Source organism: Amblyraja radiata, unplaced genomic scaffold (assembly GCF_010909765.2).
Source record: "Amblyraja radiata isolate CabotCenter1 unplaced genomic scaffold, sAmbRad1.1.pri S68, whole genome shotgun sequence".
Classification (NCBI taxonomy): domain Eukaryota; kingdom Metazoa; phylum Chordata; class Chondrichthyes; order Rajiformes; family Rajidae; genus Amblyraja; species Amblyraja radiata.
The window spans coordinates 274665-283139 of record NW_022630162.1 but is presented as its reverse complement, the minus strand read 5'-3'; the positions used below and the strand labels follow the sequence as shown (position 1 = coordinate 283139).

General features: G+C 49.9%; 1 protein-coding gene across 1 annotated transcript in view; it reads left to right on the top strand.

Moving 5' to 3' along the window:
• Nucleotides 1-274: 274 nt before the first annotated feature.
• The window catches only part of LOC116969522 (IgG receptor FcRn large subunit p51-like), a 10490-nt gene continuing 2289 nt past the window's right edge, over nt 275-8475 (top strand). Inside the window, exons 1-2 of the mRNA XM_033016378.1 lie at nt 275-279; nt 4713-4719. The gene's annotated coding sequence lies outside the window, so the exon portion shown is untranslated. The remainder of the gene's footprint in view (nt 280-4712; nt 4720-8475) is intronic.

The window sequence follows — 8475 nt, the reverse complement described above, 5'->3', positions numbered from 1 at the left end:
CACTGTGTGTGTGTGGGGTCAATATTGTCAATATATATATATAGTACAGTACAGAACACTGTGTGTGTGTGTGGTCAATATTGTCAATATATATATATAGTACAGTACAGAACACTGTGTGTGTGGGGTCAATATTGTTAATATAGTGTAGTGTAGTACACGTGTGTGTGTGATCAATATTGTTAATGTAGTGTAGTCTAGTACACGTGTGTGTGGTCAATATGGGTCAATGACCACATAAATACAGTATAGTCAATAAACTAGACAGACGGAACTGAGGTAAATAATGTTGTAAATGAGCGGGATATGTGTGTGTCTGTGGTGAATAAATATAAATATATAGTACAGTTGCAGTGTAGTGTAGTGTAGTCTAGTACAGAACTCTATGTGTGTGTGTGGAGAAATTAGTGGGGTAAATGATGTTGTAAATGAGCGGGAACTGTCTGGTCAATATTGTCAATATATATAAATATAGTGCAGTTACAGTCCAGTACAGTGTAGTACAGAACAATGTGTGTGTGTGGGGTTAATATATATATTAGTACAGTACAGTGTAGTGTGCAGTATAGTCTGTGGGGTCAATATTGTCAATATCACCACATAAATACAGTTATAGTACAGTGTAGTGTAGTCCAGTACAGAACACTGTGTGTGGGGGGGAAATTAGTGAGGTGAATAATGTTTTAAATGAGCGGGAACTGTCTGTGGTCAATGTTGTTAATATCAGCACATAATCCACAGTATAGTACGTGTGTGTGTGTGTGTGTGTGTGTGTGTGTGTGTGTGTGTGTGTGTGTGTGTGTGTGTGTGTGTGTGTGTGTGTGTGTGTGTGTGTGTGTGTGCGTGCGTGCGTGCGTGCGTGCGTGCGTGCGTGCGTTGTAAATACCAGTCAATATAAATTGTCTTTGTCTAGTTTAGTGTAGATATATAGTGTAGTGTAGTTTAGTGTAGTGTAGTACTGAACAGTTATAGTGTAGTCATATATAGTGCAGTTACAGTACAGTAATACATGTGTGGTGCAGTACAGAACACTTTATGTGAGGTCAATAAACTAGACGGACAGAGCTGAGGTAAATAATGTTGTAAATGAGCGGGAATTGTCTTTGTAGTTTAGTCTAGTGTAAATATATAGTTATAGTTACAGTGTAGTACAGTACAGAACAGTTACAGTGTAGTGTATACACGTATAGTATAGTCTAGTACACGTGTGTGTGTGTGGGGTCAAAATGGTGGAGATATATATATATATATATATATATATATATATATATATATAGTACAGTTCACGTGTGTGAGGTCAATGACCACATAAATAATGTTGTAAATGAGCTGGAAATGTGTGTGTCTGTGGTCAATAAATATAAATATATAGTTACAGTATAGTGTAGTCTAGTACATGTGTGTGTGTGTGTGTGGGGTCAAGGGTAAGGAAAAGAAGAGGAGGGCAATTGTAATATGGGACTCTATAGTTAGGGGGTCGGATAGGCGATTCTGGACGCAGACAGGAGACCCAGATGGTAGTTTGCCTCCCTGGTGCCAGGGTCAGGGATGTGTCTGAACGTGTCCAAGAAATCCTGAAATGGGAGGGAGAGGAGCCTGAGGTTGTGGTACATATAGGTACAAACGACATAGGTAAAAAAAGAGAGGAGGTCCTGAAAGAAGACTTTAAACTAGTATGGTTGGGGGGAGGGACTCAAATTGGGAAAGCTAGCAGTCAGTGTGTGAGGCAGGAGGCAGAGAATGGTAGCACTCTGACCCAAAATGTAGGGGAGAGAGAAGAAAAAGACAATAAACAGAGAATAAGAGAGGGTGGGTTTCTTAAATGTGTATATTTTAATGCTAGGAGCATTGTAAGACAGGTGGATGAACTTAGAGCCTGGATAGACACCTGGAAGTATGATGTTGTGGCGATCGGTGAAACATGGTTGCAGGAGGGCTGTGATTGGAAACTAAATATTCCAGGATTTCGTTGCTTCAGGTGTGATAGAATTGGAGAGGCAAGAGGTGGAGGTGTTGCATTGCTAGTCAGGGAAGATATTACAGCAGTGGTTTGGCAGGATAGATTAGAGGGCTCGTCTAGGGAGGCTATTTGGGTGGAACTGAGAAATGGGAAAAGGGTAGCAACACTTATAGTGGTGTATTATAGACCACCACACGGGGAGCGAGAATTGGAAGAGCAAATATGCAAGGAGATTGCAGATATTAGTAGTACGCACAAGGTAGTGATTGTGGGAGATTTCAATTTTCCACACATAGACTGGGAAACACATTCTGTAAATGGGCTGGATGGTTTGGAGTTTGTAAAATGTGTGCAGGATAGTTTTTTGCAGCAATACATAGAAGTACCTACTAGAGAAGGGCAGTACTGGACCTCCTGTAAGGAAATGAGACGGGTCAGGTGGCAGAGGTATGCGTTGGGGAACAGTTCGGGACCAGTGATCACAATACCATTAGTTTCAATATAATTATGGAGAGGGTCAGAACTGGACCTAGGGTTGAGATTTTTGATTGGAGAAAGGCTAACTTTGAGGAGATGCGAAAGGATTTAAAAGGAGTAAATTGGGACAGTTTGTTTTATGGGAATGATGTGGAAGAGAAATGGAGGACATTTAAAGATGAAAATTTAAGAGTACAGAATCTTTATGTCCCTGTTCGGTTGAAAGGAAATAGTAAAAATTGGAAAGAGCCATGGTTTTCAAGAGCAATTGGACACTTGGTTCGGAAAAAGAGAGAGATCTACAATAATTATAGGCAGCATGGAGTAAATGAGGTGCTTGAGGAGTATAAAGAATGTAAAAAGAATCTTAAGAAAGAAATTAGAAAAGCTAAAAGAAGATATGAGGTTGCTTTGGCAAGTAAGGTGAAAGTAAATCCAAAGGGTTTCTACAGCTATATTAATAGCAAAAGGATAACGAGGGATAAAATTGGTCCATTAGAGAGTCAGAGTGGACAGCTATCTGCAGAGCCAAAAGAGACGGGGGAGATATTGAACAATTTATTTTCTTCGGTATTCACCAAGGAGAAGGATATTGAATTATGTGAGGTAAGGGAAACAAGTAGAGTAGCTATGGAAACTATGAGATTCAAAGAAGAGGAAGTATGACACTTTTGAGAAATATAAAAGTGGATAAGTCTCCAGGTCCGGACAGGATATTCCCTAGGACATTGAGGGAAGTTAGTGTAGAAATAGCAGGGGCTATGACAGAAATATTTCAAATGTCATTAGAAACGGGAATAGTACCGGAGGATTGGTGTACTGCGCATGTTGTTCCATTGTTTAAAAAGGGGTCTAAAAGTAAACCTTGCAATTATAGACCTGTTAGTTTGACGTCAGTGGTGGGCAAATTAATGGAAAGGATACTTAGAGATAATATAAATAAGCATCTGGGTAAACAGGGTCTGATTAGGAACAGTCAACATGGATTTGTGCCTGGAAGGTCATGTTTGACTAATCTTCTTGAATTTTTTGAAGAGGTTACTCGGGAAATGGATGAGGGTAAAGCAGTGGATGTTGTATATATGGACTTCAGTAAGGCCTTTGACAAGGTTCCTCATGGAAGGTTGCTTAAGAAGGTTCAATGGTTGGGTATTAATGGTGGAGTAGCAAGATGGATTCAACAGTGGCTGAATGGGAGATGCCAGAGAGTAATGGTGGATGGTTGTTTGTCAGGTTGGAGGCCAGTGACTAGTGGGGTGCCACAGGGACTGTGTTGGGTCCACTGTTGTTTGTCATGTACATCAATGATCTGGATGATGGTGTGGTTAAATTGGATTAGTAAGTATGCAGATGATACTAAGATAGGGGGTGTTGTGGATAATGAAGTAGATTTTCAAAGTCTACAGAGAGATTTATGCCAGTTGGAAGAGTGGGCTGAAGATGGCAGATGGAGTTTAATGCTGATAAGTGTGAGGTGCTACATCTTGGCAGGACAATCAAAATAGGACGTACATGGTAAATGGTAGGGAATTGAAGAATGCAGGGAACAGAGGGATCTGGGAATAACTGTGCACAGTTCCCTGAAAGTGGAATCTCATGTAGATAGGGTGGTAAAGAAAGCTTTTGGTGTGCTGGCCTTATAAATCAGAGCATTGAGTATAGAAGTTGGGATGTAATGTTAAAATTGTACAAGGCATTGGTGAGGCCAATTCTGGAGTATGGTGTACAATTTTGGTCGCCTTTATTATAGGAAGGATGTCAACAAAATAGAGAGTAAGAGGAGATTTACTAGAATGTGCCTGGGTTTCAGCAACTAAGTTACAGAGAAAGGTTGAACAAGTTAGGGCTTTATTCTTTGGAGCGCAGAAGGTTAAGGGGGGACTTGATAGAGGTCTTTAAAATGATGAGAGGGATAGACAGAGTTGACGTGGATAAGCTTTTCCCACTGAGAGTAGGGAAGATTCAAACAAGGGGACATGACTGAGAATTAAGGGACAGAAGTTTAGGGGTAACATGAGGGGGAACTTCTTTACTCAGAGAGTGGTAGCTGTGTGGAATGAGCTTCCAATGGAAGGTGGTGGAGGCAGGTTCGTTTTTATCATTTAAAAATAAATTGGATAGTTATATGGACGGGAAAGGAATGGAGGGTTATGGTCTGAGCGCAGGTATATGGGACTAGGGGAGAATACGTGTTCGGCACGGACTAGAAGGGTCGAGATGGCCTGTTTCCGTGCTGTAAGTTGTTATATGGTTATATGGAGGAGAGGGTTGAGAGGCTGGAGGTGGAATGGGGGGTGAAGTGAGTAGCGGGGGAAACAGGGAGCAAGGGAGGGGGGAGGAATTCAAGGGGGAGTGGGTTGGTGCCGAGGGGGATGAATGGGGGGGCAGGGAATTGGGGGGGGGGGGGGGAGAGAGGGGTCAAGTGACCCCAGGAAGGGGGTAGGGAGCCAGGTGGGGTAAGGTGGGTTCACATTGTTTGGGGGGGGGGAGGAGGGGGGAGGGAGCAAAGGGGGTTAGGAACAGGAGGCGGCAGGGGTATGGAGGAGGTCACATTGTTTGGGGGTGGGGACGGTGTTGCAGTTTAGGAAGTCAAACCAGGGCAGGGTCTTCACTGTGAATGGCGGGGCGCTGGGGGCAATGTGTGGAGCCGAGGGATCTAGGAGTGAAAGTACGAGTTGGGCCGAAGATCCTCTTTCCAAAGCTGTATCACTCTATGAATCTATGGCAAAGTGCTGGAGTAACTCAGCGGGTCAGGCAGCATCTATGGAGAAGATAGGCACAAAGTGCTGGAGTAATTCAGCGGGTCAGGCAGCATCTATGGAGAGATTGAATGGGTGACATTTTGGGTCGAGACCCTTCTTTGGTTTAGTTTAGTTTAGTTTAGAGATGCAGTGCGGAAACAGGTCTTTCGGCCCGCGGAGTCCGCGCCGACCAGCGATCACCCCGTACGTACACTAGTACTATCCTACCACATTAGGGACAATTTTGCGGAGGCCAATTAATCTGCAACCCTGAACGTCTTTGAAATGTTGGAGGAAACCGGAGCACCCAGAGTGAAAACCCACACAGGTCAAGGGGAGAACGTGCAAACTCCGCACAGACAGCACCCGTAGTCAGGATCATACCCGGGTCTCTGGCGGTGAGGCAGCAATTGTACCGCTGTGCAGCGCAGAATTATATAACGGTTTCCTCCACCATAAACGCACCCGATATGTGCTAGTAATGTCCTGTTTGCCAGCTTGTTGACCCTCTGTGTTCCCCTCCTGCAGGGTTTGGTAGGCGTTGCTGTGGACAGAGAGACCAGGGACGTGAGCGGCCATTGTGGGTGGCGTGGGTGCCGGAGAGCACCCCCCCCCCCCCCCGCCCCCAACTGCTCGGTGTGTGGGCTGAGCTTCGAGGGGCTGAGCTTCGATGGAGGACCACATGACGGAGCAAAACAAGGAGAAGCGTTATGAGTGTGACGTGTGTGGCAAGGCCTGGCGGTGCCTGAGCCTGCTGGAGATTCACCGGCGGGTGCATACGGGAGAACGCCCCTTCACCTGCTCCGACTGCGGAAAGAGCTTCACCAGCTACGCCAACCTGCAGCAGCACAACCGCGTGCACACGGGAGAATGCCCCTTCGACTGCTCCGACTGCGGCAAGAGCTTCAAGACAGCGCTAAACCTGACGAGACCACGGCGGTTGCACACGGGCGAGAAGCCCTATGGCTGCTCCACCAGAGGCCAAGAGCTTCGCCAGCTACGACAACCTGCAACAGCACAACCGCGTGGCACTCTGGTGAGAGGCCCTTCACCTGCTCCACCTGCGGCAAGAGCGTTCGCCAGCTACGCCAGCCAACAGCAGCACCAACTGTGTGCACAAGGGAGAAAGCCCCTTCACCTGCTCCGACTGTGGCAAAAGCTACAAGTCGTTCGCAGGACCTAAAGAGGCACAGGCTCGTGCACACCGGCGAGCGCCCCTTCACCTGCGCCCAGTGCGGCAAGGGCTTCCCCCATTCCAGCACCCTGCTGTCCTGCACCAGCGCACCCAACACCAGCGAGCGCGTCCCTTCACCTGCACCCAGTGTGGCAAGGGCTTCACCAGTCCCACTACCTGGTGTCCCACCAGCGCACCCACACCGGCGAGCGCCCTTCACCTGCGCCCAGTGCGGCAAGGGCTTCACCCGCTCCGACAGCCTGCTGTCCCACCAGCGCACCACACCGGCGAGCGCCCCTTCACCTGCGCCAGTGCGGCAAGGGCTTCACCCGCTCCGACAGCCTGCTGTGCCCAGCGCACCCACACCGGCGAGCCCCTTCACCTGCGCCCAGTGCGGCAAGGGCTTCACCCGCTCCGACAGCCTGCTGTGCCACCAGCGCACCCACACCGCGAGCACCCCTTCACCTGCGCCCAGTGCGGCAAGGGCTTCACCCGCTCCGACAGCCTGCTGTCCCACCAGCGCACCCACACCGGCGACCGTCCCTTCACCTGCGCCCATGTGCGGCAAGGGCTTCACCCAGTCCCGCGCCTGCTGGTGCACCAGCGCACCCACACCGGCGAGCGCCCCTTCACCTGCGCCCAGTGCGGCAAGGGCTTCACCGCGCCAACGCCTGCTGGTGCACCAGCGCTCGCACACCGGCGAGCGCCCCTTCCCCTGCGCCCAGTGCGGCAAGGGCTTCATCCGCTCCTCCAACCTGCTGGTGCACCAGCGCACCCACACCGGCGAGCGCCCTTCACCTGTGCCCAGTGCGGCAAGGGCTTCACCCGCTCCGACAGCCTGCTGCTGCACAGCGCACACCACCCGGCGACCGTCCTTTCACCTGCGCCCAGTGCGGCAGGGCTTCATCCGCTCCTCCAACCTGCTGGTGCAACCAGCGCACCCACACGGGCGAGCGCCCCTTCACCTGCGCCAGTGCGGCAAGGGCTTCACCCACTCCGACAGCCTGCTGTCCCACCAGCGCACCCACACCGGCGACCGTCCCTTCACCTGCGCCCAGTGCGGCAAGGGCTTCATCCGCTCCTCCAACCTGCTGGTGCACCAGCGCACCCACACGGCGAGCGCCCCTTCACCTGCGCCCAGTGCGGCGGGCTTCACCCACTCCGACACCTGCTGTCCCACCAGCGCACCCATACCGGCGACCGTCCCTTCACCTGCGCCCAGTGCGGCAAGGCTTCACCCGCTCCGACAGCCTGCTGTCCCACCAGCGCACCCCACCGGCGACCGTCCCTTCACCTGCGCCCAGTGCAGCAGGGCTTCACCCGCTCCACCAGTCTGCTGTCCCACCAGCGGGTTCATGCCGGCGACTGTCCCATCCCAACCGGTGTGTGGAGAGCGCTTTCCATGGCCTCCCACGCCCTGTCTCACCAGTGCGTGCACACCAATGGCCAGCCTACGACTGCCCGTACTGCGGTGAGGAGTTTGACAGCTCGCGGGGGTTGCGGCAGCACCAGCGGACCCACGCCGGCGAGCAGCTGCTCCCACTGTGATAAGAGAGCACGGGGGCTGCGGGACCACCAGCGATACACACCGGAGAGAGACCTTATGTGTGCGCTGAGTGTCAAGTCAAGTTTATTCGTCACATACACATACGAGATGTGCAGTGAAATAAAAGTGGCAATGCTTGCGAAAAAAAAAACAAAAACAAAAAAAAAAACTACAAACAGAATGGAACTGATCACATATTCTTTTACATATTAAATATTGTAGGTGGAAGGAAAAAGGGAAAAAAACAGCATTTTAACAAAAAGCAGTAAGTGGTTCAGTAAAGTTAGTCCCTGGTGAGATAGGAGCTGACGTCCTAATGGCCTCAGGGAAGAAACTCCTTCTCAACCTCTCCGTCTCACACCGCGATGGCAACGGAGGCGTTTGCCTGACCGTAGCAGCTTGGAACAGTCCGTTGCAGGGGTGGAAGGGTGTCTCCCATGATCTTATGGCTCTGGAGTTGCACCTCCTGATGTATAGTTCCTGCAGAGGGGCGAGTGAAGTTTCCCATAGTGCGTTCGGCGCGAACGCACTACTCTCAGCAGAGTCCTTCTTGTCCTGGCAAGGCAAGTTCCCAAAT